The sequence below is a fragment of the Lissotriton vulgaris genome, chromosome 4_1 (genome assembly GCF_964263255.1).
Source record: "Lissotriton vulgaris chromosome 4_1, aLisVul1.2, whole genome shotgun sequence".
Lineage (NCBI taxonomy): Eukaryota > Metazoa > Chordata > Amphibia > Caudata > Salamandridae > Lissotriton > Lissotriton vulgaris.
The window spans coordinates 537,681,445-537,706,341 of record NC_141691.1 but is presented as its reverse complement, the minus strand read 5'-3'; the positions used below and the strand labels follow the sequence as shown (position 1 = coordinate 537,706,341).

Genomic DNA, 24,897 nt, shown 5'->3' with positions numbered 1-24,897 from the left:
GGCTTTCCAATTAAAAAAGTTCTGTGTTCCCCTTATCAATAACAGTAAGTTTTTAAACAAGTAATATCTTGGATCAGCCTCTTGTGATGAGTTGAGAAAACAGAGTCAGCTCACAAAATATCTCATTATTTTGAGCCATTTTATTTCCATGTTTTCTAAAAGTTCTATCATTTGCTCACATCAAATAGACTTTAAAAATACAATCAATAAATCAATGTTTCACTCTACCCGTGTTAGATTTATGATATTTATGAATACACTTGACAGAAAAAGATTTGGTCATAAGTCATGAAAGTGGTCCCACCGAGATTTGAACTCGGATCCTTGGATTCAAAGTCCAAAGTGCTAACCATTACACCATGGAACCTCCCATGTGACAGGGGAGCAAATTGCTGCAGCAATGTGGACATTTCACATTTTTTTATTTTCTACAGTCAAAGACAAACAGAATTATATAACTTTTCTATTCTGTTCAACTTTTGCCTATTGAACTATGTTAGGGAAGGATGTTGCACAAAGGACTCAAGTAACGCTATGACTCTGTTGAACAGTACTTTTTATGTGAGATAAGATTTTGCAATAAAAGATAAGATTCCCCCGTGAATGCAATCTCTTCTGCCAAAATGGAAAGCTCAACCTGGTACAGGTGGGTTGATGGTGTTATGCTTGTCAATCTGGACTCTGAAAACAGGGATCTAAGTACAAAGCTCAGTGGGACTTATCTAAACTTTACGATTTTTTTTCCATTCAGTTCTTAGAAGTATTAATTGGAAAAACATCTCATTTACTTATAAACTTGTACGTATCAACTTATATGTATGTATCTCCCTATATATCGCTATATGTCTATGTATATTTATCGGAAAATATAAATATATACATTATAAAAATACATATAATTAATAGAGGTGAAAATAATGAACAGTTGTTGCCTGTCCGCATTTGAAACATGAGCCTCTTCTCCTTCCTCTTCTATATGTCCTGAAATTGAGATAGTCACTTTTTAATCAATTTTGATCTAACAACATAGTTGATTTGTACAAAGCATATCATACGATCTGTGAATAATTCTAAAAAAGAAAATTAGATCAGTACCTTTGAGGCCTCCAAGCAAAAGCTTATATTTCATGATTGCAGATCGACTGTTGAAAATCAGCATGAGAAATGTTTTATTTCACAATTTCAATACTAATATACAAAAAACATTTGTACTATCTGAATGATACCGTCATTGTGGTTCTCTAGGTTTGATTTAAGAACACATCTCTTTCAAAATGTGCTATATTCGCCTTATCAATAGTGTGGAAATCTTCAAAAAGGAATGCTGGGAATCAGCCCTCTGAAATGCATTTGAGAAAAACAGGATAGGATTTTGTAATGTCGCACTATTTTGTGTAGGAATGTGATGTTATGTGTATTATAAAGTTCGTATTTCTGTAACTTGTTCAAGCTGTTGGACATTTTGAAAGGAGTCAACATTTGTCTCTTTCAACCTACTGGTGTTGGATTGGAGCTATCAATAACAAAAGATGACAGAAATGTAAAAGGTCGAGATTAGTAAAATAGTACCTCAAAGAATTGGACTGGTACCTTTGCATGCAAAGTCCAAAGTGCCAAGCGTTGCTCTTTGGAGCCACCCATGTGAGAGACAGAGAAATGGATGTAGTAGTTTGGAAATGTAGAATGTTTTAATATTCTTCAGTCAAATATGATCATTATTTTGTAAATTGCATTTCCTGATAAACGTTTGCACATTTAACACTGTTATGGAGAATGCAGCTGAAAAGAATCAAATCACATTATAGCTCTTTACACTATGAGCATTCAACTGAGATATCTTTTCATCAATGTAAGAAAAGCCCCCGCACTGATGCGCTCTCTTTTGTCTCAATGGAAAAATCCCTCATGTATGGCAGGGTTCCATGGTGTAATGGTTAGCACTATGGACTCTGAATCCAGCGATCCGAGTTCAAATCTCGGTGGGACCTGCTTGAATTATGAGATTTAATATTTCACTAATTTCTTAGAATTTGGACTTGGAAAAACATAACGTCAAAGTTTTATACTGAAACTTATCAACGTATAAGTATGTATCTATGTACACATGGCTATATCCATCTAGATAGTGATAATACAATATAAAGAAATGAATTATTCATAAACATAAGTACTGAAGCTGAAAACTAAAAACTGTTCTTTCCCATCCACAATTTAAGCAAGAGGTTCTTTTCCTTCTCATCTTTATGATCAGTAATAAGATAGTTCATTTTGCTGATTTCTTATCTGACAACATTCTTGACTTACACAGAGCATTTAATTGTGAATTTCTTTGAAAGAGGAATTCAGATTAATACATTTGACATGTCTTTCGAAAGATTCTACTTTGTGGTTATGGATCTACTTTAGAAAAACAGAGTGTAAATATCTGTGTGTCTTAATTTCAAGATTGTTATTTAAAAGTTCATCTCTTCTGTCCCCAAAATACACAATTTGATTCCTCAAGTTTTCTTTTAATGAAGGCTTTCCAATTAAAAAAGTTCCGTGTTCCCCTTATCAATAACAGTAAGTTTTTAAACAAGTAATATCTTGGATCAGCCTCTTGTGATGAGTTGAGAAAACAGAGTCAGCTCACAAAATATCTCATTATTTTGAGCCATTTTATTTCCATGTTTTCTAAAAGTTCTATCATTTGCTCACATCAAATAGACTTTAAAAATACAATCAATAAATCAATGTTTCACTCTACCCGTGTTAGATTTATGATATTTATGAATACACTTGACAGAAAAAGATTTGGTCATAAGTCATGAAAGTGGTCCCACCGAGATTTGAACTCGGATCCTTGGATTCAAAGTCCAAAGTGCTAACCATTACACCATGGAACCTCCCATGTGACAGGGGAGCAAATTGCTGCAGCAATGTGGACATTTCACATTTTTTATTTTCTACAGTCAAAGACAAACAGAATTATATAACTTTTCTATTCTGTTCAACTTTTGCCTATTGAACTATGTTAGGGAAGGATGTTGCACAAAGGACTCAAGTAACGCTATGACTCTGTTGAACAGTACTTTTTATGTGAGATAAGATTTTGCAATAAAAGATAAGATTCCCCCGTGAATGCAATCTCTTCTGCCAAAATGGAAAGCTCAACCTGGTACAGGTGGGTTGATGGTGTTATGCTTGTCAATCTGGACTCTGAAAACAGGGATCTAAGTACAAAGCTCAGTGGGACTTATCTAAACTTTACGATTTTTTTTCCATTCAGTTCTTAGAAGTATTAATTGGAAAAACATCTCATTTACTTATAAACTTGTACGTATCAACTTATATGTATGTATCTCCCTATATATCGCTATATGTCTATGTATATTTATCGGAAAATATAAATATATACATTATAAAAATACATATAATTAATAGAGGTGAAAATAATGAACAGTTGTTGCCTGTCCGCATTTGAAACATGAGCCTCTTCTCCTTCCTCTTCTATATGTCCTGAAATTGAGATAGTCACTTTTTAATCAATTTTGATCTAACAACATAGTTGATTTGTACAAAGCATATCATACGATCTGTGAATAATTCTAAAAAAGAAAATTAGATCAGTACCTTTGAGGCCTCCAAGCAAAAGCTTATATTTCATGATTGCAGATCGACTGTTGAAAATCAGCATGAGAAATGTTTTATTTCACAATTTCAATACTAATATACAAAAAACATTTGTACTATCTGAATGATACCGTCATTGTGGTTCTCTAGGTTTGATTTAAGAACACATCTCTTTCAAAATGTGCTATATTCGCCTTATCAATAGTGTGGAAATCTTCAAAAAGGAATGCTGGGAATCAGCCCTCTGAAATGCATTTGAGAAAAACAGGATAGGATTTTGTAATGTCGCACTATTTTGTGTAGGAATGTGATGTTATGTGTATTATAAAGTTCGTATTTCTGTAACTTGTTCAAGCTGTTGGACATTTTGAAAGGAGTCAACATTTGTCTCTTTCAACCTACTGGTGTTGGATTGGAGCTATCAATAACAAAAGATGACAGAAATGTAAAAGGTCGAGATTAGTAAAATAGTACCTCAAAGAATTGGACTGGTACCTTTGCATGCAAAGTCCAAAGTGCCAAGCGTTGCTCTTTGGAGCCACCCATGTGAGAGACAGAGAAATGGATGTAGTAGTTTGGAAATGTAGAATGTTTTAATATTCTTCAGTCAAATATGATCATTATTTTGTAAATTGCATTTCCTGATAAACGTTTGCACATTTAACACTGTTATGGAGAATGCAGCTGAAAATAATCAAATCACATTATAGCTCTTTACACTATGAGCATTCAACTGAGATATCTTTTCATCAATGTAAGAAAAGCCCCCGCACTGATGCGCTCTCTTTTGTCTCAATGGAAAAATCCCTCATGTATGGCAGGGTTCCATGGTGTAATGGTTAGCACTATGGACTCTGAATCCAGCGATCCGAGTTCAAATCTCGGTGGGACCTGCTTGAATTATGAGATTTAATATTTCACTAATTTCTTAGAATTTGGACTTGGAAAAACATAACGTCAAAGTTTTATACTGAAACTTATCAACGTATAAGTATGTATCTATGTACACATGGCTATATCCATCTAGATAGTGATAATACAATATAAAGAAATGAATTATTCATAAACATAAGTACTGAAGCTGAAAACTAAAAACTGTTCTTTCCCATCCACAATTTAAGCAAGAGGTTCTTTTCCTTTCTCATCTTTATGATCAGTAATAAGATAGTTCATTTTGCTGATTTCTTATCTGACAACATTCTTGACTTACACAGAGCATTTAATTGTGAATTTCTTTGAAAGAGGAATTCAGATTAATACATTTGACATGTCTTTCGAAAGATTCTACTTTGTGGTTATGGATCTACTTTAGAAAAACAGAGTGTAAATATCTGTGTGTCTTAATTTCAAGATTGTTATTTAAAAGTTCATCTCTTCTGTCCCCAAAATACACAATTTGATTCCTCAAGTTTTCTTTTAATGAAGGCTTTCCAATTAAAAAAGTTCCGTGTTCCCCTTATCAATAACAGTAAGTTTTTAAACAAGTAATATCTTGGATCAGCCTCTTGTGATGAGTTGAGAAAACAGAGTCAGCTCACAAAATATCTCATTATTTTGAGCCATTTTATTTCCATGTTTTCTAAAAGTTCTATCATTTGCTCACATCAAATAGACTTTAAAAATACAATCAATAAATCAATGTTTCACTCTACCCGTGTTAGATTTATGATATTTATGAATACACTTGACAGAAAAAGATTTGGTCATAAGTCATGAAAGTGGTCCCACCGAGATTTGAACTCGGATCCTTGGATTCAAAGTCCAAAGTGCTAACCATTACACCATGGAACCTCCCATGTGACAGGGGAGCAAATTGCTGCAGCAATGTGGACATTTCACATTTTTTATTTTCTACAGTCAAAGACAAACAGAATTATATAACTTTTCTATTCTGTTCAACTTTTGCCTATTGAACTATGTTAGGGAAGGATGTTGCACAAAGGACTCAAGTAACGCTATGACTCTGTTGAACAGTACTTTTTATGTGAGATAAGATTTTGCAATAAAAGATAAGATTCCCCCGTGAATGCAATCTCTTCTGCCAAAATGGAAAGCTCAACCTGGTACAGGTGGGTTGATGGTGTTATGCTTGTCAATCTGGACTCTGAAAACAGGGATCTAAGTACAAAGCTCAGTGGGACTTATCTAAACTTTACGATTTTTTTTCCATTCAGTTCTTAGAAGTATTAATTGGAAAAACATCTCATTTACTTATAAACTTGTACGTATCAACTTATATGTATGTATCTCCCTATATATCGCTATATGTCTATGTATATTTATTGGAAAATATAAATATATACATTATAAAAATACATATAATTAATAGAGGTGAAAATAATGAACAGTTGTTGCCTCTCCGCATTTGAAACATGAGCTTCTTCTCCTTCCTCTTCTATATGTCCTGAAATTGAGATAGTCACTTTTTAATCAATTTTGATCTAACAACATAGTTGATTTGTACAAAGCATATCATACGATCTGTGAATAATTCTAAAAAAGAAAATTAGATCAGTACCTTTGAGGCCTCCAAGCAAAAGCTTATATTTCATGATTGCAGATCGACTGTTGAAAATCAGCATGAGAAATGTTTTATTTCACAATTTCAATACTAATATACAAAAAACATTTGTACTATCTGAATGATACCGTCATTGTGGTTCTCTAGGTTTGATTTAAGAACACATCTCTTTCAAAATGTGCTATATTCGCCTTATCAATAGTGTGGAAATCTTCAAAAAGGAATGCTGGGAATCAGCCCTCTGAAATGCATTTGAGAAAAACAGGATAGGATTTTGTAATGTCGCACTATTTTGTGTAGGAATGTGATGTTATGTGTATTATAAAGTTCGTATTTCTGTAACTTGTTCAAGCTGTTGGACATTTTGAAAGGAGTCAACATTTGTCTCTTTCAACCTACTGGTGTTGGATTGGAGCTATCAATAACAAAAGATGACAGAAATGTAAAAAGGTCGAGATTAGTAAAATAGTACCTCAAAGAATTGGACTGGTACCTTTGCATGCAAAGTCCAAAGTGCCAAGCGTTGCTCTTTGGAGCCACCCATGTGAGAGACAGAGAAATGGATGTAGTAGTTTGGAAATGTAGAATGTTTTAATATTCTTCAGTCAAATATGATCAATATTTTGTAAATTGCATTTCCTGATAAACGTTTGCACATTTAACACTGTTATGGAGAATGCAGCTGAAAAGAATCAAATCACATTATAGCTCTTTACACTATGAGCATTCAACTGAGATATCTTTTCATCAATGTAAGAAAAGCCCCCGCACTGATGCGCTCTCTTTTGTCTCAATGGAAAAATCCCTCATGTATGGCAGGGTTCCATGGTGTAATGGTTAGCACTATGGACTCTGAATCCAGCGATCCGAGTTCAAATCTCGGTGGGACCTGCTTGAATTATGAGATTTAATATTTCACTAATTTCTTAGAATTTGGACTTGGAAAAACATAACGTCAAAGTTTTATACTGAAACTTATCAACGTATAAGTATGTATCTATGTACACATGGCTATATCCATCTAGATAGTGATAATACAATATAAAGAAATGAATTATTCATAAACATAAGTACTGAAGCTGAAAACTAAAAACTGTTCTTTCCCATCCACAATTTAAGCAAGAGGTTCTTTTCCTTTCTCATCTTTATGATCAGTAATAAGATAGTTCATTTTGCTGATTTCTTATCTGACAACATTCTTGACTTACACAGAGCATTTAATTGTGAATTTCTTTGAAAGAGGAATTCAGATTAATACATTTGACATGTCTTTCGAAAGATTCTACTTTGTGGTTATGGATCTACTTTAGAAAAACAGAGTGTAAATATCTGTGTGTCTTAATTTCAAGATTGTTATTTAAAAGTTCATCTCTTCTGTCCCCAAAATACACAATTTGATTCCTCAAGTTTTCTTTTAATGAAGGCTTTCCAATTAAAAAAGTTCCGTGTTCCCCTTATCAATAACAGTAAGTTTTTAAACAAGTAATATCTTGGATCAGCCTCTTGTGATGAGTTGAGAAAACAGAGTCAGCTCACAAAATATCTCATTATTTTGAGCCATTTTATTTCCATGTTTTCTAAAAGTTCTATCATTTGCTCACATCAAATAGACTTTAAAAATACAATCAATAAATCAATGTTTCACTCTACCCGTGTTAGATTTATGATATTTATGAATACACTTGACAGAAAAAGATTTGGTCATAAGTCATGAAAGTGGTCCCACCGAGATTTGAACTCGGATCCTTGGATTCAAAGTCCAAAGTGCTAACCATTACACCATGGAACCTCCCATGTGACAGGGGAGCAAATTGCTGCAGCAATGTGGACATTTCACATTTTTTATTTTCTACAGTCAAAGACAAACAGAATTATATAACTTTTCTATTCTGTTCAACTTTTGCCTATTGAACTATGTTAGGGAAGGATGTTGCACAAAGGACTCAAGTAACGCTATGACTCTGTTGAACAGTACTTTTTATGTGAGATAAGATTTTGCAATAAAAGATAAGATTCCCCCGTGAATGCAATCTCTTCTGCCAAAATGGAAAGCTCAACCTGGTACAGGTGGGTTGATGGTGTTATGCTTGTCAATCTGGACTCTGAAAACAGGGATCTAAGTACAAAGCTCAGTGGGACTTATCTAAACTTTACGATTTTTTTTCCATTCAGTTCTTAGAAGTATTAATTGGAAAAACATCTCATTTACTTATAAACTTGTACGTATCAACTTATATGTATGTATCTCCCTATATATCGCTATATGTCTATGTATATTTATTGGAAAATATAAATATATACATTATAAAAATACATATAATTAATAGAGGTGAAAATAATGAACAGTTGTTGCCTCTCCGCATTTGAAACATGAGCTTCTTCTCCTTCCTCTTCTATATGTCCTGAAATTGAGATAGTCACTTTTTAATCAATTTTGATCTAACAACATAGTTGATTTGTACAAAGCATATCATACGATCTGTGAATAATTCTAAAAAAGAAAATTAGATCAGTACCTTTGAGGCCTCCAAGCAAAAGCTTATATTTCATGATTGCAGATCGACTGTTGAAAATCAGCATGAGAAATGTTTTATTTCACAATTTCAATACTAATATACAAAAAATATTTGTACTATCTGAATGATACCGTCATTGTGGTTCTCTAGGTTTGATTTAAGAACACATCTCTTTCAAAATGTGCTATATTCGCCTTATCAATAGTGTGGAAATCTTCAAAAAGGAATGCTGGGAATCAGCCCTCTGAAATGCATTTGAGAAAAACAGGATAGGATTTTGTAATGTCGCACTATTTTGTGTAGGAATGTGATGTTATGTGTATTATAAAGTTCGTATTTCTGTAACTTGTTCAAGCTGTTGGACATTTTGAAAGGAGTCAACATTTGTCTCTTTCAACCTACTGGTGTTGGATTGGAGCTATCAATAACAAAAGATGACAGAAATGTAAAAGGTCGAGATTAGTAAAATAGTACCTCAAAGAATTGGACTGGTACCTTTGCATGCAAAGTCCAAAGTGCCAAGCGTTGCTCTTTGGAGCCACCCATGTGAGAGACAGAGAAATGGATGTAGTAGTTTGGAAATGTAGAATGTTTTAATATTCTTCAGTCAAATATGATCAATATTTTGTAAATTGCATTTCCTGATAAACGTTTGCACATTTAACACTGTTATGGAGAATGCAGCTGAAAAGAATCAAATCACATTATAGCTCTTTACACTATGAGCATTCAACTGAGATATCTTTTCATCAATGTAAGAAAAGCCCCCGCACTGATGCGCTCTCTTTTGTCTCAATGGAAAAATCCCTCATGTATGGCAGGGTTCCATGGTGTAATGGTTAGCACTATGGACTCTGAATCCAGCGATCCGAGTTCAAATCTCGGTGGGACCTGCTTGAATTATGAGATTTAATATTTCACTAATTTCTTAGAATTTGGACTTGGAAAAACATAACGTCAAAGTTTTATACTGAAACTTATCAACGTATAAGTATGTATCTATGTACACATGGCTATATCCATCTAGATAGTGATAATACAATATAAAGAAATGAATTATTCATAAACATAAGTACTGAAGCTGAAAACTAAAAACTGTTCTTTCCCATCCACAATTTAAGCAAGAGGTTCTTTTCCTTTCTCATCTTTATGATCAGTAATAAGATAGTTCATTTTGCTGATTTCTTATCTGACAACATTCTTGACTTACACAGAGCATTTAATTGTGAATTTCTTTGAAAGAGGAATTCAGATTAATACATTTGACATGTCTTTCGAAAGATTCTACTTTGTGGTTATGGATCTACTTTAGAAAAACAGAGTGTAAATATCTGTGTGTCTTAATTTCAAGATTGTTATTTAAAAGTTCATCTCTTCTGTCCCCAAAATACACAATTTGATTCCTCAAGTTTTCTTTTAATGAAGGCTTTCCAATTAAAAAAGTTCTGTGTTCCCCTTATCAATAACAGTAAGTTTTTAAACAAGTAATATCTTGGATCAGCCTCTTGTGATGAGTTGAGAAAACAGAGTCAGCTCACAAAATATCTCATTATTTTGAGCCATTTTATTTCCATGTTTTCTAAAAGTTCTATCATTTGCTCACATCAAATAGACTTTAAAAATACAATCAATAAATCAATGTTTCACTCTACCCGTGTTAGATTTATGATATTTATGAATACACTTGACAGAAAAAGATTTGGTCATAAGTCATGAAAGTGGTCCCACCGAGATTTGAACTCGGATCCTTGGATTCAAAGTCCAAAGTGCTAACCATTACACCATGGAACCTCCCATGTGACAGGGGAGCAAATTGCTGCAGCAATGTGGACATTTCACATTTTTTTATTTTCTACAGTCAAAGACAAACAGAATTATATAACTTTTCTATTCTGTTCAACTTTTGCCTATTGAACTATGTTAGGGAAGGATGTTGCACAAAGGACTCAAGTAACGCTATGACTCTGTTGAACAGTACTTTTTATGTGAGATAAGATTTTGCAATAAAAGATAAGATTCCCCCGTGAATGCAATCTCTTCTGCCAAAATGGAAAGCTCAACCTGGTACAGGTGGGTTGATGGTGTTATGCTTGTCAATCTGGACTCTGAAAACAGGGATCTAAGTACAAAGCTCAGTGGGACTTATCTAAACTTTACGATTTTTTTTCCATTCAGTTCTTAGAAGTATTAATTGGAAAAACATCTCATTTACTTATAAACTTGTACGTATCAACTTATATGTATGTATCTCCCTATATATCGCTATATGTCTATGTATATTTATCGGAAAATATAAATATATACATTATAAAAATACATATAATTAATAGAGGTGAAAATAATGAACAGTTGTTGCCTGTCCGCATTTGAAACATGAGCCTCTTCTCCTTCCTCTTCTATATGTCCTGAAATTGAGATAGTCACTTTTTAATCAATTTTGATCTAACAACATAGTTGATTTGTACAAAGCATATCATACGATCTGTGAATAATTCTAAAAAAGAAAATTAGATCAGTACCTTTGAGGCCTCCAAGCAAAAGCTTATATTTCATGATTGCAGATCGACTGTTGAAAATCAGCATGAGAAATGTTTTATTTCACAATTTCAATACTAATATACAAAAAACATTTGTACTATCTGAATGATACCGTCATTGTGGTTCTCTAGGTTTGATTTAAGAACACATCTCTTTCAAAATGTGCTATATTCGCCTTATCAATAGTGTGGAAATCTTCAAAAAGGAATGCTGGGAATCAGCCCTCTGAAATGCATTTGAGAAAAACAGGATAGGATTTTGTAATGTCGCACTATTTTGTGTAGGAATGTGATGTTATGTGTATTATAAAGTTCGTATTTCTGTAACTTGTTCAAGCTGTTGGACATTTTGAAAGGAGTCAACATTTGTCTCTTTCAACCTACTGGTGTTGGATTGGAGCTATCAATAACAAAAGATGACAGAAATGTAAAAGGTCGAGATTAGTAAAATAGTACCTCAAAGAATTGGACTGGTACCTTTGCATGCAAAGTCCAAAGTGCCAAGCGTTGCTCTTTGGAGCCACCCATGTGAGAGACAGAGAAATGGATGTAGTAGTTTGGAAATGTAGAATGTTTTAATATTCTTCAGTCAAATATGATCATTATTTTGTAAATTGCATTTCCTGATAAACGTTTGCACATTTAACACTGTTATGGAGAATGCAGCTGAAAAGAATCAAATCACATTATAGCTCTTTACACTATGAGCATTCAACTGAGATATCTTTTCATCAATGTAAGAAAAGCCCCCGCACTGATGCGCTCTCTTTTGTCTCAATGGAAAAATCCCTCATGTATGGCAGGGTTCCATGGTGTAATGGTTAGCACTATGGACTCTGAATCCAGCGATCCGAGTTCAAATCTCGGTGGGACCTGCTTGAATTATGAGATTTAATATTTCACTAATTTCTTAGAATTTGGACTTGGAAAAACATAACGTCAAAGTTTTATACTGAAACTTATCAACGTATAAGTATGTATCTATGTACACATGGCTATATCCATCTAGATAGTGATAATACAATATAAAGAAATGAATTATTCATAAACATAAGTACTGAAGCTGAAAACTAAAAACTGTTCTTTCCCATCCACAATTTAAGCAAGAGGTTCTTTTCCTTCTCATCGTTATGATCAGTAATAAGATAGTTCATTTTGCTGATTTCTTATCTGACAACATTCTTGACTTACACAGAGCATTTAATTGTGAATTTCTTTGAAAGAGGAATTCAGATTAATACATTTGACATGTCTTTCGAAAGATTCTACTTTGTGGTTATGGATCTACTTTAGAAAAACAGAGTGTAAATATCTGTGTGTCTTAATTTCAAGATTGTTATTTAAAAGTTCATCTCTTCTGTCCCCAAAATACACAATTTGATTCCTCAAGTTTTCTTTTAATGAAGGCTTTCCAATTAAAAAAGTTCCGTGTTCCCCTTATCAATAACAGTAAGTTTTTAAACAAGTAATATCTTGGATCAGCCTCTTGTGATGAGTTGAGAAAACAGAGTCAGCTCACAAAATATCTCATTATTTTGAGCCATTTTATTTCCATGTTTTCTAAAAGTTCTATCATTTGCTCACATCAAATAGACTTTAAAAATACAATCAATAAATCAATGTTTCACTCTACCCGTGTTAGATTTATGATATTTATGAATACACTTGACAGAAAAAGATTTGGTCATAAGTCATGAAAGTGGTCCCACCGAGATTTGAACTCGGATCCTTGGATTCAAAGTCCAAAGTGCTAACCATTACACCATGGAACCTCCCATGTGACAGGGGAGCAAATTGCTGCAGCAATGTGGACATTTCACATTTTTTATTTTCTACAGTCAAAGACAAACAGAATTATATAACTTTTCTATTCTGTTCAACTTTTGCCTATTGAACTATGTTAGGGAAGGATGTTGCACAAAGGACTCAAGTAACGCTATGACTCTGTTGAACAGTACTTTTTATGTGAGATAAGATTTTGCAATAAAAGATAAGATTCCCCCGTGAATGCAATCTCTTCTGCCAAAATGGAAAGCTCAACCTGGTACAGGTGGGTTGATGGTGTTATGCTTGTCAATCTGGACTCTGAAAACAGGGATCTAAGTACAAAGCTCAGTGGGACTTATCTAAACTTTACGATTTTTTTTCCATTCAGTTCTTAGAAGTATTAATTGGAAAAACATCTCATTTACTTATAAACTTGTACGTATCAACTTATATGTATGTATCTCCCTATATATCGCTATATGTCTATGTATATTTATTGGAAAATATAAATATATACATTATAAAAATACATATAATTAATAGAGGTGAAAATAATGAACAGTTGTTGCCTCTCCGCATTTGAAACATGAGCTTCTTCTCCTTCCTCTTCTATATGTCCTGAAATTGAGATAGTCACTTTTTAATCAATTTTGATCTAACAACATAGTTGATTTGTACAAAGCATATCATACGATCTGTGAATAATTCTAAAAAAGAAAATTAGATCAGTACCTTTGAGGCCTCCAAGCAAAAGCTTATATTTCATGATTGCAGATCGACTGTTGAAAATCAGCATGAGAAATGTTTTATTTCACAATTTCCATACTAATATACAAAAAACATTTGTACTATCTGAATGATACCGTCATTGTGGTTCTCTAGGTTTGATTTAAGAACACATCTCTTTCAAAATGTGCTATGTTCGCCTTATCAATAGTGTGGAAATCTTCAAAAAGGAATGCTGAGAATCAGCCCTCTGAAATGCATTTGAGAAAAACAGGATAGGATTTTGTAATGTCGCACTATTTTGTGTAGGAATGTGATGTTATGTGTATTATAAAGTTCGTATTTCTGTAACTTGTTCAAGCTGTTGGACATTTTGAAAGGATTCAACATTTTTCTCTTTCAACCTACTGGTGTTGGATTGGAGCTATCAATAACAAAAGATGACAGAAATGTAAAAGGTCGAGATTAGTAAAATAGTACCTCAAACAATTGGACTGGTACCTTTGCATGCAAAGTCCAAAGTGCCAACTGTTGCTCTTTGGAGCCACCCATGTGAGAGACAGAGAAATGGATGTAGTAGTTTGGAAATGTAGAATGTTTTAATATTCTTCAGTCAAATATGATCATTATTTTGTAAATTGCATTTCCTGATACACGTTTGCACATTTAACACTGTTATGGAGAATGCAGCTGAAAAGAATCAAATCACATTATAGCTCTTTACACTATGAGCATTCAACTGAGATATCTTTTCATCAATGTAAGAAAAGCCCCCGCACTGATGCGCTCTCTTTTGTCTCAATGGAAAAATCCCTCATGTATGGCAGGGTTCCATGGTGTAATGGTTAGCACTATGGACTCTGAATCCAGCGATCCGAGTTCAAATCTCGGTGGGACCTGCTTGAATTATGAGATTTAATATTTCACTAATTTCTTAGAATTTGGACTTGGAAAAACATAACGTCAAAGTTTTATACTGAAACTTATCAACGTATAAGTATGTATCTATGTACACATGGCTATATCCATCTAGATAGTGATAATACAATATAAAGAAATGAATTATTCATAAACATAAGTACTGAAGCTGAAAACTAAAAACTGTTCTTTCCCATCCACAATTTAAGCAAGAGGTTCTTTTCCTTTCTCATCTTTATGATCAGTAATAAGATAGTTCATTTTGCTGATTTCTTATCTGACAACATTCTTGACTTACACAGAGCATTTAATTGTGAATTTCTTTGAAAGAGGAATTCAGATTAATACATTTGACATGTCTTTCGAAAGATTCTACTTTGTGGTTATGGATCTACTTTAGAAAAACAGAGTGTAAATATCTGTGTGTCTTAATTTCAAGATTGTTATTTAAAAGTTCATCTCTTCTGTCCCCAAAATACACAATTTGATTCCTCAAGTTTTCTTTTAATGAAGGCTTTCCAATTAAAAAAGTTCCGTGTTCCCCTTATCAATAACAGTAAGTTTTTAAACAAGTAATATCTTGGATCAGCCTCTTGTGATGAGTTGAGAAAACAGAGTCAGCTCACAAAATATCTCATTATTTTGAGCCATTTTATTTCCATGTTTTCTAAAAGTTCTATCATTTGCTCACATCAAATAGACTTTAAAAATACAATCAATAAATCAATGTTTCACTCTACCCGTGTTAGATTTATGATATTTATGAATACACTTGACAGAAAAAGATTTGGTCATAAGTCATGAAAGTGGTCCCACCGAGATTTGAACTCGGATCCTTGGATTCAAAGTCCAAAGTGCTAACCATTACACCATGGAACCTCCCATGTGACAGGGGAGCAAATTGCTGCAGCAATGTGGACATTTCACATTTTTTATTTTCTACAGTCAAAGACAAACAGAATTATATAACTTTTCTATTCTGTTCAACTTTTGCCTATTGAACTATGTTAGGGAAGGATGTTGCACAAAGGACTCAAGTAACGCTATGACTCTGTTGAACAGTACTTTTTATGTGAGATAAGATTTTGCAATAAAAGATAAGATTCCCCCGTGAATGCAATCTCTTCTGCCAAAATGGAAAGCTCAACCTGGTACAGGTGGGTTGATGGTGTTATGCTTGTCAATCTGGACTCTGAAAACAGGGATCTAAGTACAAAGCTCAGTGGGACTTATCTAAACTTTACGATTTTTTTTCCATTCAGTTCTTAGAAGTATTAATTGGAAAAACATCTCATTTACTTATAAACTTGTACGTATCAACTTATATGTATGTATCTCCCTATATATCGCTATATGTCTATGTATATTTATTGGAAAATATAAATATATACATTATAAAAATACATATAATTAATAGAGGTGAAAATAATGAACAGTTGTTGCCTCTCCGCATTTGAAACATGAGCTTCTTCTCCTTCCTCTTCTATATGTCCTGAAATTGAGATAGTCACTTTTTAATCAATTTTGATCTAACAACATAGTTGATTTGTACAAAGCATATCATACGATCTGTGAATAATTCTAAAAAAGAAAATTAGATCAGTACCTTTGAGGCCTCCAAGCAAAAGCTTATATTTCATGATTGCAGATCGACTGTTGAAAATCAGCATGAGAAATGTTTTATTTCACAATTTCAATACTAATATACAAAAAACATTTGTACTATCTGAATGATACCGTCATTGTGGTTCTCTAGGTTTGATTTAAGAACACATCTCTTTCAAAATGTGCTATATTCGCCTTATCAATAGTGTGGAAATCTTCAAAAAGGAATGCTGGGAATCAGCCCTCTGAAATGCATTTGAGAAAAACAGGATAGGATTTTGTAATGTCGCACTATTTTGTGTAGGAATGTGATGTTATGTGTATTATAAAGTTCGTATTTCTGTAACTTGTTCAAGCTGTTGGACATTTTGAAAGGAGTCAACATTTGTCTCTTTCAACCTACTGGTGTTGGATTGGAGCTATCAATAACAAAAGATGACAGAAATGTAAAAGGTCGAGATTAGTAAAATAGTACCTCAAAGAATTGGACTGGTACCTTTGCATGCAAAGTCCAAAGTGCCAAGCGTTGCTCTTTGGAGCCACCCATGTGAGAGACAGAGAAATGGATGTAGTAGTTTGGAAATGTAGAATGTTTTAATATTCTTCAGTCAAATATGATCATTATTTTGTAAATTGCATTTCCTGATAAACGTTTGCACATTTAACACTGTTATGGAGAATGCAGCTGAAAAGAATCAAATCACATTATAGCTCTTTACACTATGAGCATTCAACTGAGATATCTTTTCATCAATGTAAGAAAAGCCCCCGCACTGATGCGCTCTCTTTTGTCTCAATGGAAAAATCCCTCATGTATGGCAGGGTTCCATGGTGTAATGGTTAGCACTATGGACTCTGAATCCAGCGATCCGAGTTCAAATCTCGGTGGGACCTGCTTGAATTATGAGATTTAATATTTCACTAATTTCTTAGAATTTGGACTTGGAAAAACATAACGTCAAAGTTTTATACTGAAACTTATCAACGTATAAGTATGTATCTATGTACACATGGCTATATCCATCTAGATAGTGATAATACAATATAAAGAAATGAATTATTCATAAACATAAGTACTGAAGCTGAAAACTAAAAACTGTTCTTTCCCATCCACAATTTAAGCAAGAGGTTCTTTTCCTTTCTCATCTTTATGATCAGTAATAAGATAGTTCATTTTGCTGATTTCTTATCTGACAACATTCTTGACTTACACAGAGCATTTAATTGTGAATTTCTTTGAAAGAGGAATTCAGATTAATACATTTGACATGTCTTTCGAAAGATTCTACTTTGTGGTTATGGATCTACTTTAGAAAAACAGAGTGTAAATATCTGTGTGTCTTAATTTCAAGATTGTTATTTAAAAGTTCATCTCTTCTGTCCCCAAAATACACAATTTGATTCCTCAAGTTTTCTTTTAATGAAGGCTTTCCAATTAAAAAAGTTCCGTGTTCCCCTTATCAATAACAGTAAGTTTTTAAACAAGTAATATCTTGGATCAGCCTCTTGTGATGAGTTGAGAAAACAGAGTCAGCTCACAAAATATCTCATTATTTTGAGCCATTTTATTTCCATGTTTTCTAAAAGTTCTATCATTTGCTCACATCAAATAGACTTTAAAAATACAATCAATAAATCAATGTTTCACTCTACCCGTGTTAGATTTATGATATTTATGAATACACTTGACAGAAAAAGATTTGGTCATAAGTCATGAAAGTGGTCCCACCGAGATTTGAACTCGGATCCTTGGATTCAAAGTCCAAAGTGCTAACCATTACACCATGGAACCTCCCATGTGACAGGGGAGCAAATTGCTGCAGCAATGTGGACATTTCACATTTTTTATTTTCTACAGTCAAAGACAAACAGAATTATATAACTTTTCTATTCTGTTCAACTTTTGCCTATTGAACTATGTTAGGGAAGGATGTTGCACAAAGGACTCAAGTAACGCTATGACTCTGTTGAACAGTACTTTTTATGTGAGATAAGATTTTGCAATAAAAGATAAGATTCCCCCGTGAATGCAATCTCTTCTGCCAAAATGGAAAGCTCAACCTGGTACAGGTGGGTTGATGGTGTTATGCTTGTCAATCTGGACTCTGAAAACAGGGATCTAAGTACAAAGCTCAGTGGGACTTATCTAAACTTTACGATTTTTTTTCCATTCAGTTCTTAGAAGTATTAATTGGAAAAACATCTCATTTACTTATAAACTTGTACGTATCAACTTATATGTATGTATCTCCCTATATATCGCTATATGTCTATGTATATTTATTGGAAAATATAAATATATACATTATAAAAATACATATAATTAATAGAGGTGAAAATAATGAACAGTTGTTGCCTCTCCGCATTTGAAACATGAGCTTCTTCTCCTTCCTCTTCTATATGTCCTGAAATTGAGATAGTCACTTTTTAATCAATTTTGATCTAACAACATAGTTGATTTGTACAAAGCATATCATACGATCTGTGAATAATTCTAAAAAAGAAAATTAGATCAGTACCTTTGAGGCCTCCAAGCAAAAGCTTATATTTCATGATTGCAGATCGACTGTTGAAAATCAGCATGAGAAATGTTTTATTTCACAATTTCCATACTAATATACAAAAAACATTTGTACTATCTGAATGATACCGTCATTGTGGTTCTCTAGGTTTGATTTAAGAACACATCTCTTTCAAAATGTGCTATGTTCGCCTTATCAATAGTGTGGAAATCTTCAAAAAGGAATGCTGGGAATCAGCCCTCTGAAATGCATTTGAGAAAAACAGGATAGGATTTTGTAATGTCGCACTATTTTGTGTAGGAATGTGATGTTATGTGTATTATAAAGTTCGTATTTCTGTAACTTGTTCAAGCTGTTGGACATTTTGAAAGGATTCAACATTTTTCTCTTTCAACCTACTGGTGTTGGATTGGAGCTATCAATAACAAAAGATGACAGAAATGTAAAAGGTCGAGATTAGTAAAATAGTACCTCAAACAATTGGACTGGTACCTTTGCATGCAAAGTCCAAAGTGCCAACTGTTGCTCTTTGGAGCCACCCATGTGAGAGACAGAGAAATGGATGTAGTAGTTTGGAAATGTAGAATGTTTTAATATTCTTCAGTCAAATATGATCATTATTTTGTAAATTGCATTTCCTGATAAACGTTTGCACATTTAACACTGTTATGGAGAATGCAGCTGAAAAGAATCAAATCACATTATAGCTCTTTACACTATGAGCATTCAACTGAGATATCTTTTCATCAATGTAAGAAAAGCCCCCGCACTGATGCGCTCTCTTTTGTCTCAATGGAAAAATCCCTCATGTATGGCAGGGTTCCATGGTGTAATGGTTAGCACTCTGGACTATGAATCCAGCGATCCGAGTTTAAATCTCGGTGGGACCTGCTTGAATTATGAGATTTAATATTTCACTAATTTCTTAGAATTTGGACTTGGAAAAACATAACGTCAAAGTTTTATACTGAAACTTATCAACGTATAAGTATGTATCTATGTACACATGGCTATATCCATCTAGATAGTGATAATACAATATAAAGAAATGAATTATTCATAAACATAAGTACTGAAGCTGAAAACTAAAAACTGTTCTTTCCCATCCACAATTTAAGCAAGAGGTTATTTTCCTTTCTCATCTTTATGATCAGTAATAAGATAGTTAATTTTGCTGATTTCTTATCTGACAACATTCTTGACTTACACAGTGCATTTAATTGTGAATTTCTTTGAAAGAGGAATTCAGATTAATACATTTGACATGTCTTTCGAAAGATTCTACTTTGTGGTTATGGATCTACTTTAGAAAAACAGAGTGTAAATATCTGTGTGTCTTAATTTCAAGATTGTTATTTAAAAGTTCATCTCTTCTGTCCCCAAAATACACAATTTGATTCCTCAAGTTTTCTTTTAATGAAGGCTTTCCAATTAAAAAAGTTCTGTGTTCCCCTTATCAATAACAGTAAGATTTAAACAAGTAATATCTTGGATCAGCCTCTTGTGATGAGTTGAGAAAACAGAGTCAGCTCACAAAATATCTCATTATTTTGAGCCATTTTATTTCCATGTTTTCTAAAAGTTCTATCATTTGCTCACATCAAATAGACTTTAAAAATACAATCAATAAATCAATGTTTCACTCTACCCATGTTAGATTTATGATATTTATGAATACACTTGACAGAAAAAGATTTGGTCATAAGTCATGAAAGTGGTCCCACTGAGATTTGAACTCGGATCCTTGGATTCAAAGTCCAAAGTACTAACCATTACACCATGGAACCTCCCATGTGACAGGGGAGCAAATTGCTGCAGCAATGTGGACATTTCACATTTTTTATTTTCCACAGTCAAAGACAAACAGAATTATATAACTTTTCTATTCTGTTCAACTTTTGCCTATTGAACTATGTTAGGGAAGGATGTTGCACAAAGGACTCAAGTAACGCTATGACTCTGTTGAACAGTACTTTTTATGTGAGATAAGATTTTGCAATAAAAGATAAGATTCCCCCGTGAATGCAATCTCTTCTGCCAAAATGGAAAGCTCAACCTGGTACAGGTGGGTTGATGCTGTTATGCTTGTCAATCTGGACTCTGAAAACAGGGATCTAAGTACAAAGCTCAGTGGGACTTATCTAAACTTTACGATTTTTTTTCCATTCAGTTCTTAGAAGTATTAATTGGAAAAACATCTCATTTACTTATAAACTTGTACGTATCAACTTATATGTATGTATCTCCCTATATATCGCTATATGTCTATGTATATTTATCGGAAAATATAAATATATACATTATAAAAATACATATAATTAATAGAGGTGAAAATAATGAACAGTTGTTGCCTGTCCGCATTTGAAACATGAGCCTCTTCTCCTTCCTCTTCTATATGTCCTGAAATTGAGATAGTCACTTTTTAATCAATTTTGATCTAACAACATAGTTGATTTGTACAAAGCATATCATACGATCTGTGAATAATTCTAAAAAAGAAAATTAGATCAGTACCTTTGAGGCCTCCAAGCAAAAGCTTATATTTCATGATTGCAGATCGACTGTTGAAAATCAGCATGAGAAATGTTTTATTTCACAATTTCCATACTAATATACAAAAAACATTTGTACTATCTGAATGATACCGTCATTGTGGTTCTCTAGGTTTGATTTAAGAACACATCTCTTTCAAAATGTGCTATATTCGCCTTATCAATAGTGTGGAAATCTTCAAAAAGGAATGCTGGGAATCAGCCCTCTGAAATGCATTTGAGAAAAACAGGATAGGATTTTGTAATGTCGCACTATTTTGTGTAGGAATGTGATGTTATGTGTATTATAAAGTTCGTATTTCTGTAACTTGTTCAAGCTGTTGGACATTTTGAAAGGAGTCAACATTTGTCTCTTTCAACCTACTGGTGTTGGATTGGAGCTATCAATAACAAAAGATGACAGAAATGTAAAAGGTCGAGATTAGTAAAATAGTACCTCAAAGAATTGGACTGGTACCTTTGCATGCAAAGTCCAAAGTGCCAAGCGTTGCTCTTTGGAGCCACCCATGTGAGAGACAGAGAAATGGATGTAGTAGTTTGGAAATGTAGAATGTTTTAATATTCTTCAGTCAAATATGATCATTATTTTGTAAATTGCATTTCCTGATAAACGTTTGCACATTTAACACTGTTATGGAGAATGCAGCTGAAAAGAATCAAATCACATTATAGCTCTTTACACTATGAGCATTCAACTGAGATATCTTTTCATCAATGTAAGAAAAGCCCCCGCACTGATGCGCTCTCTTTTGTCTCAATGGAAAAATCCCTCATGTATGGCAGGGTTCCATGGTGTAATGGTTAGCACTATGGACTCTGAATCCAGCGATCCGAGTTCAAATCTCGGTGGGACCTGCTTGAATTATGAGATTTAATATTTCACTAATTTCTTAGAATTTGGACTTGGAAAAACATAACGTCAAAGTTTTATACTGAAACTTATCAACGTATAAGTATGTATCTATGTACACATGGCTATATCCATCTAGATAGTGATAATACAATATAAAGAAATGAATTATTCATAAACATAAGTACTGAAGCTGAAAACTAAAAACTGTTCTTTCCCATCCACAATTTAAGCAAGAGGTTCTTTTCCTTTCTCATCTTTATGATCAGTAATAAGATAGTTCATTTTGCTGATTTCTTATCTGACAACATTCTTGACTTACACAGAGCATTTAATTGTGAATTTCTTTGAAAGAGGAATTCAGATTAATACATTTGACATGTCTTTCGAAAGATTCTACTTTGTGGTTATGGATCTACTTTAGAAAAACAGAGTGTAAATATCTGTGTGTCTTAATTTCAAGATTGTTATTTAAAAGTTCATCTCTTCTGTCCCCAAAATACACAATTTGATTCCTCAAGTTTTCTTTTAATGAAGGCTTTCCAATTAAAAAAGTTCCGTGTTCCCCTTATCAATAACAGTAAGTTTTTAAACAAGTAATATCTTGGATCAGCCTCTTGTGATGAGTTGAGAAAACAGAGTCAGCTCACAAAATATCTCATTATTTTGAGCCATTTTATTTCCATGTTTTCTAAAAGTTCTATCATTTGCTCACATCAAATAGACTTTAAAAATACAATCAATAAATCAATGTTTCACTCTACCCGTGTTAGATTTATGATATTTATGAATACACTTGACAGAAAAAGATTTGGTCATAAGTCATGAAAGTGGTCCCACCGAGATTTGAACTCGGATCCTTGGATTCAAAGTCCAAAGTGCTAACCATTACACCATGGAACCTCCCATGTGACAGGGGAGCAAATTGCTGCAGCAATGTGGACATTTCACATTTTTTATTTTCTACAGTCAAAGACAAACAGAATTATATAACTTTTCTATTCTGTTCAACTTTTGCCTATTGCACTATGTTAGGGAAGGATGTTGCACAAAGGACTCAAGTAACGCTATGACTCTGTTGAACAGTACTTTTTATGTGAGATAAGATTTTGCAATAAAAGATAAGATTACCCCGTGAATGCAATCTCTTCTGCCAAAATGGAAAGCTCAACCTGGTACAGGTGGGTTGATGGTGTTATGCTTGTCAATCTGGACTCTGAAAACAGGGATCTAAGTACAAAGCTCAGTGGGACTTATCTAAACTTTACGATTTTTTTTCCATTCAGTTCTTAGAAGTATTAATTGGAAAAACATCTCATTTACTTATAAACTTGTACGTATCAACTTATATGTATGTATCTCCCTATATATCGCTATATGTCTATGTATATTTATTGGAAAATATAAATATATACATTATAAAAATACATATAATTAATAGAGGTGAAAATAATGAACAGTTGTTGCCTCTCCGCATTTGAAACATGAGCTTCTTCTCCTTCCTCTTCTATATGTCCTGAAATTGAGATAGTCACTTTTTAATCAATTTTGATCTAACAACATAGTTGATTTGTACAAAGCATATCATACGATCTGTGAATAATTCTAAAAAAGAAAATTAGATCAGTACCTTTCAGGCCTCCAAGCAAAAGCTTATATTTCATGATTGCAGATCGACTGTTGAAAATCAGCATGAGAAATGTTTTATTTCACAATTTCCATACTAATATACAAAAAACATTTGTACTATCTGAATGATACCGTCATTGTGGTTCTCTAGGTTTGATTTAAGAACACATCTCTTTCAAAATGTGCTATATTCGCCTTATCAATAGTGTGGAAATCTTCAAAAAGGAATGCTGGGAATCAGCCCTCTGAAATGCATTTGAGAAAAACAGGATAGGATTTTGTAATGTCGCACTATTTTGTGTAGGAATGTGATGTTATGTGTATTATAAAGTTCGTATTTCTGTAACTTGTTCAAGCTGTTGGACATTTTGAAAGGAGTCAACATTTGTCTCTTTCAACCTACTGGTGTTGGATTGGAGCTATCAATAACAAAAGATGACAGAAATGTAAAAGGTCGAGATTAGTAAAATAGTACCTCAAAGAATTGGACTGGTACCTTTGCATGCAAAGTCCAAAGTGCCAAGCGTTGCTCTTTGGAGCCACCCATGTGAGAGACAGAGAAATGGATGTAGTAGTTTGGAAATGTAGAATGTTTTAATATTCTTCAGTCAAATATGATCATTATTTTGTAAATTGCATTTCCTGATAAACGTTTGCACATTTAACACTGTTATGGAGAATGCAGCTGAAAAGAATCAAATCACATTATAGCTCTTTACACTATGAGCATTCAACTGAGATATCTTTTCATCAATGTAAGAAAAGCCCCCGCACTGATGCGCTCTCTTTTGTCTCAATGGAAAAATCCCTCATGTATGGCAGGGTTCCATGGTGTAATGGTTAGCACTATGGACTCTGAATCCAGCGATCCGAGTTCAAATCTCGGTGGGACCTGCTTGAATTATGAGATTTAATATTTCACTAATTTCTTAGAATTTGGACTTGGAAAAACATAACGTCAAAGTTTTATACTGAAACTTATCAACGTATAAGTATGTATCTATGTACACATGGCTATATCCATCTAGATAGTGATAATACAATATAAAGAAATGAATTATTCATAAACATAAGTACTGAAGCTGAAAACTAAAAACTGTTCTTTCCCATCCACAATTTAAGCAAGAGGTTCTTTTCCTTTC

At 33.4% G+C, this 24,897-nt stretch overlaps 19 non-coding genes across 19 annotated transcripts; 10 read left to right on the top strand and 9 right to left on the bottom strand.

Annotated features, from left to right (window-relative positions):
* Positions 1 to 295: 295 nt before the first annotated feature.
* Positions 296 to 367, bottom strand: TRNAQ-UUG (transfer RNA glutamine (anticodon UUG)). The gene has a single exon. It is a non-coding gene; the product is annotated as a tRNA-Gln (tRNA).
* Positions 368 to 1,916: 1,549 nt separating this feature from the next.
* On the top strand, positions 1,917 to 1,988 carry TRNAQ-CUG (transfer RNA glutamine (anticodon CUG)). The gene has a single exon. It is a non-coding gene; the product is annotated as a tRNA-Gln (tRNA).
* Positions 1,989 to 2,813: 825 nt separating this feature from the next.
* TRNAQ-UUG (transfer RNA glutamine (anticodon UUG)) lies at positions 2,814 to 2,885 on the bottom strand. The gene has a single exon. It is a non-coding gene; the product is annotated as a tRNA-Gln (tRNA).
* Positions 2,886 to 4,433: 1,548 nt separating this feature from the next.
* Positions 4,434 to 4,505, top strand: TRNAQ-CUG (transfer RNA glutamine (anticodon CUG)). The gene has a single exon. It is a non-coding gene; the product is annotated as a tRNA-Gln (tRNA).
* Positions 4,506 to 5,331: 826 nt separating this feature from the next.
* On the bottom strand, positions 5,332 to 5,403 carry TRNAQ-UUG (transfer RNA glutamine (anticodon UUG)). Its single transcript has one exon. It is a non-coding gene; the product is annotated as a tRNA-Gln (tRNA).
* A 1,549-nt stretch (positions 5,404 to 6,952) lies between these two features.
* TRNAQ-CUG (transfer RNA glutamine (anticodon CUG)) lies at positions 6,953 to 7,024 on the top strand. Its single transcript has one exon. It is a non-coding gene; the product is annotated as a tRNA-Gln (tRNA).
* An 826-nt stretch (positions 7,025 to 7,850) lies between these two features.
* Positions 7,851 to 7,922, bottom strand: TRNAQ-UUG (transfer RNA glutamine (anticodon UUG)). Its single transcript has one exon. It is a non-coding gene; the product is annotated as a tRNA-Gln (tRNA).
* A 1,548-nt stretch (positions 7,923 to 9,470) lies between these two features.
* On the top strand, positions 9,471 to 9,542 carry TRNAQ-CUG (transfer RNA glutamine (anticodon CUG)). The gene has a single exon. It is a non-coding gene; the product is annotated as a tRNA-Gln (tRNA).
* An 826-nt stretch (positions 9,543 to 10,368) lies between these two features.
* Positions 10,369 to 10,440, bottom strand: TRNAQ-UUG (transfer RNA glutamine (anticodon UUG)). Its single transcript has one exon. It is a non-coding gene; the product is annotated as a tRNA-Gln (tRNA).
* Positions 10,441 to 11,989: 1,549 nt separating this feature from the next.
* On the top strand, positions 11,990 to 12,061 carry TRNAQ-CUG (transfer RNA glutamine (anticodon CUG)). Its single transcript has one exon. It is a non-coding gene; the product is annotated as a tRNA-Gln (tRNA).
* Positions 12,062 to 12,886: 825 nt separating this feature from the next.
* TRNAQ-UUG (transfer RNA glutamine (anticodon UUG)) lies at positions 12,887 to 12,958 on the bottom strand. Its single transcript has one exon. It is a non-coding gene; the product is annotated as a tRNA-Gln (tRNA).
* Positions 12,959 to 14,506: 1,548 nt separating this feature from the next.
* TRNAQ-CUG (transfer RNA glutamine (anticodon CUG)) lies at positions 14,507 to 14,578 on the top strand. The gene has a single exon. It is a non-coding gene; the product is annotated as a tRNA-Gln (tRNA).
* Positions 14,579 to 15,404: 826 nt separating this feature from the next.
* On the bottom strand, positions 15,405 to 15,476 carry TRNAQ-UUG (transfer RNA glutamine (anticodon UUG)). The gene has a single exon. It is a non-coding gene; the product is annotated as a tRNA-Gln (tRNA).
* A 1,548-nt stretch (positions 15,477 to 17,024) lies between these two features.
* Positions 17,025 to 17,096, top strand: TRNAQ-CUG (transfer RNA glutamine (anticodon CUG)). Its single transcript has one exon. It is a non-coding gene; the product is annotated as a tRNA-Gln (tRNA).
* Positions 17,097 to 17,922: 826 nt separating this feature from the next.
* On the bottom strand, positions 17,923 to 17,994 carry TRNAQ-UUG (transfer RNA glutamine (anticodon UUG)). Its single transcript has one exon. It is a non-coding gene; the product is annotated as a tRNA-Gln (tRNA).
* Positions 17,995 to 19,542: 1,548 nt separating this feature from the next.
* Positions 19,543 to 19,614, top strand: TRNAH-AUG (transfer RNA histidin (anticodon AUG)). Its single transcript has one exon. It is a non-coding gene; the product is annotated as a tRNA-His (tRNA).
* A 2,445-nt stretch (positions 19,615 to 22,059) lies between these two features.
* On the top strand, positions 22,060 to 22,131 carry TRNAQ-CUG (transfer RNA glutamine (anticodon CUG)). The gene has a single exon. It is a non-coding gene; the product is annotated as a tRNA-Gln (tRNA).
* An 826-nt stretch (positions 22,132 to 22,957) lies between these two features.
* TRNAQ-UUG (transfer RNA glutamine (anticodon UUG)) lies at positions 22,958 to 23,029 on the bottom strand. The gene has a single exon. It is a non-coding gene; the product is annotated as a tRNA-Gln (tRNA).
* Positions 23,030 to 24,577: 1,548 nt separating this feature from the next.
* Positions 24,578 to 24,649, top strand: TRNAQ-CUG (transfer RNA glutamine (anticodon CUG)). Its single transcript has one exon. It is a non-coding gene; the product is annotated as a tRNA-Gln (tRNA).
* The last annotated feature ends 248 nt before the right edge of the window (positions 24,650 to 24,897 follow it).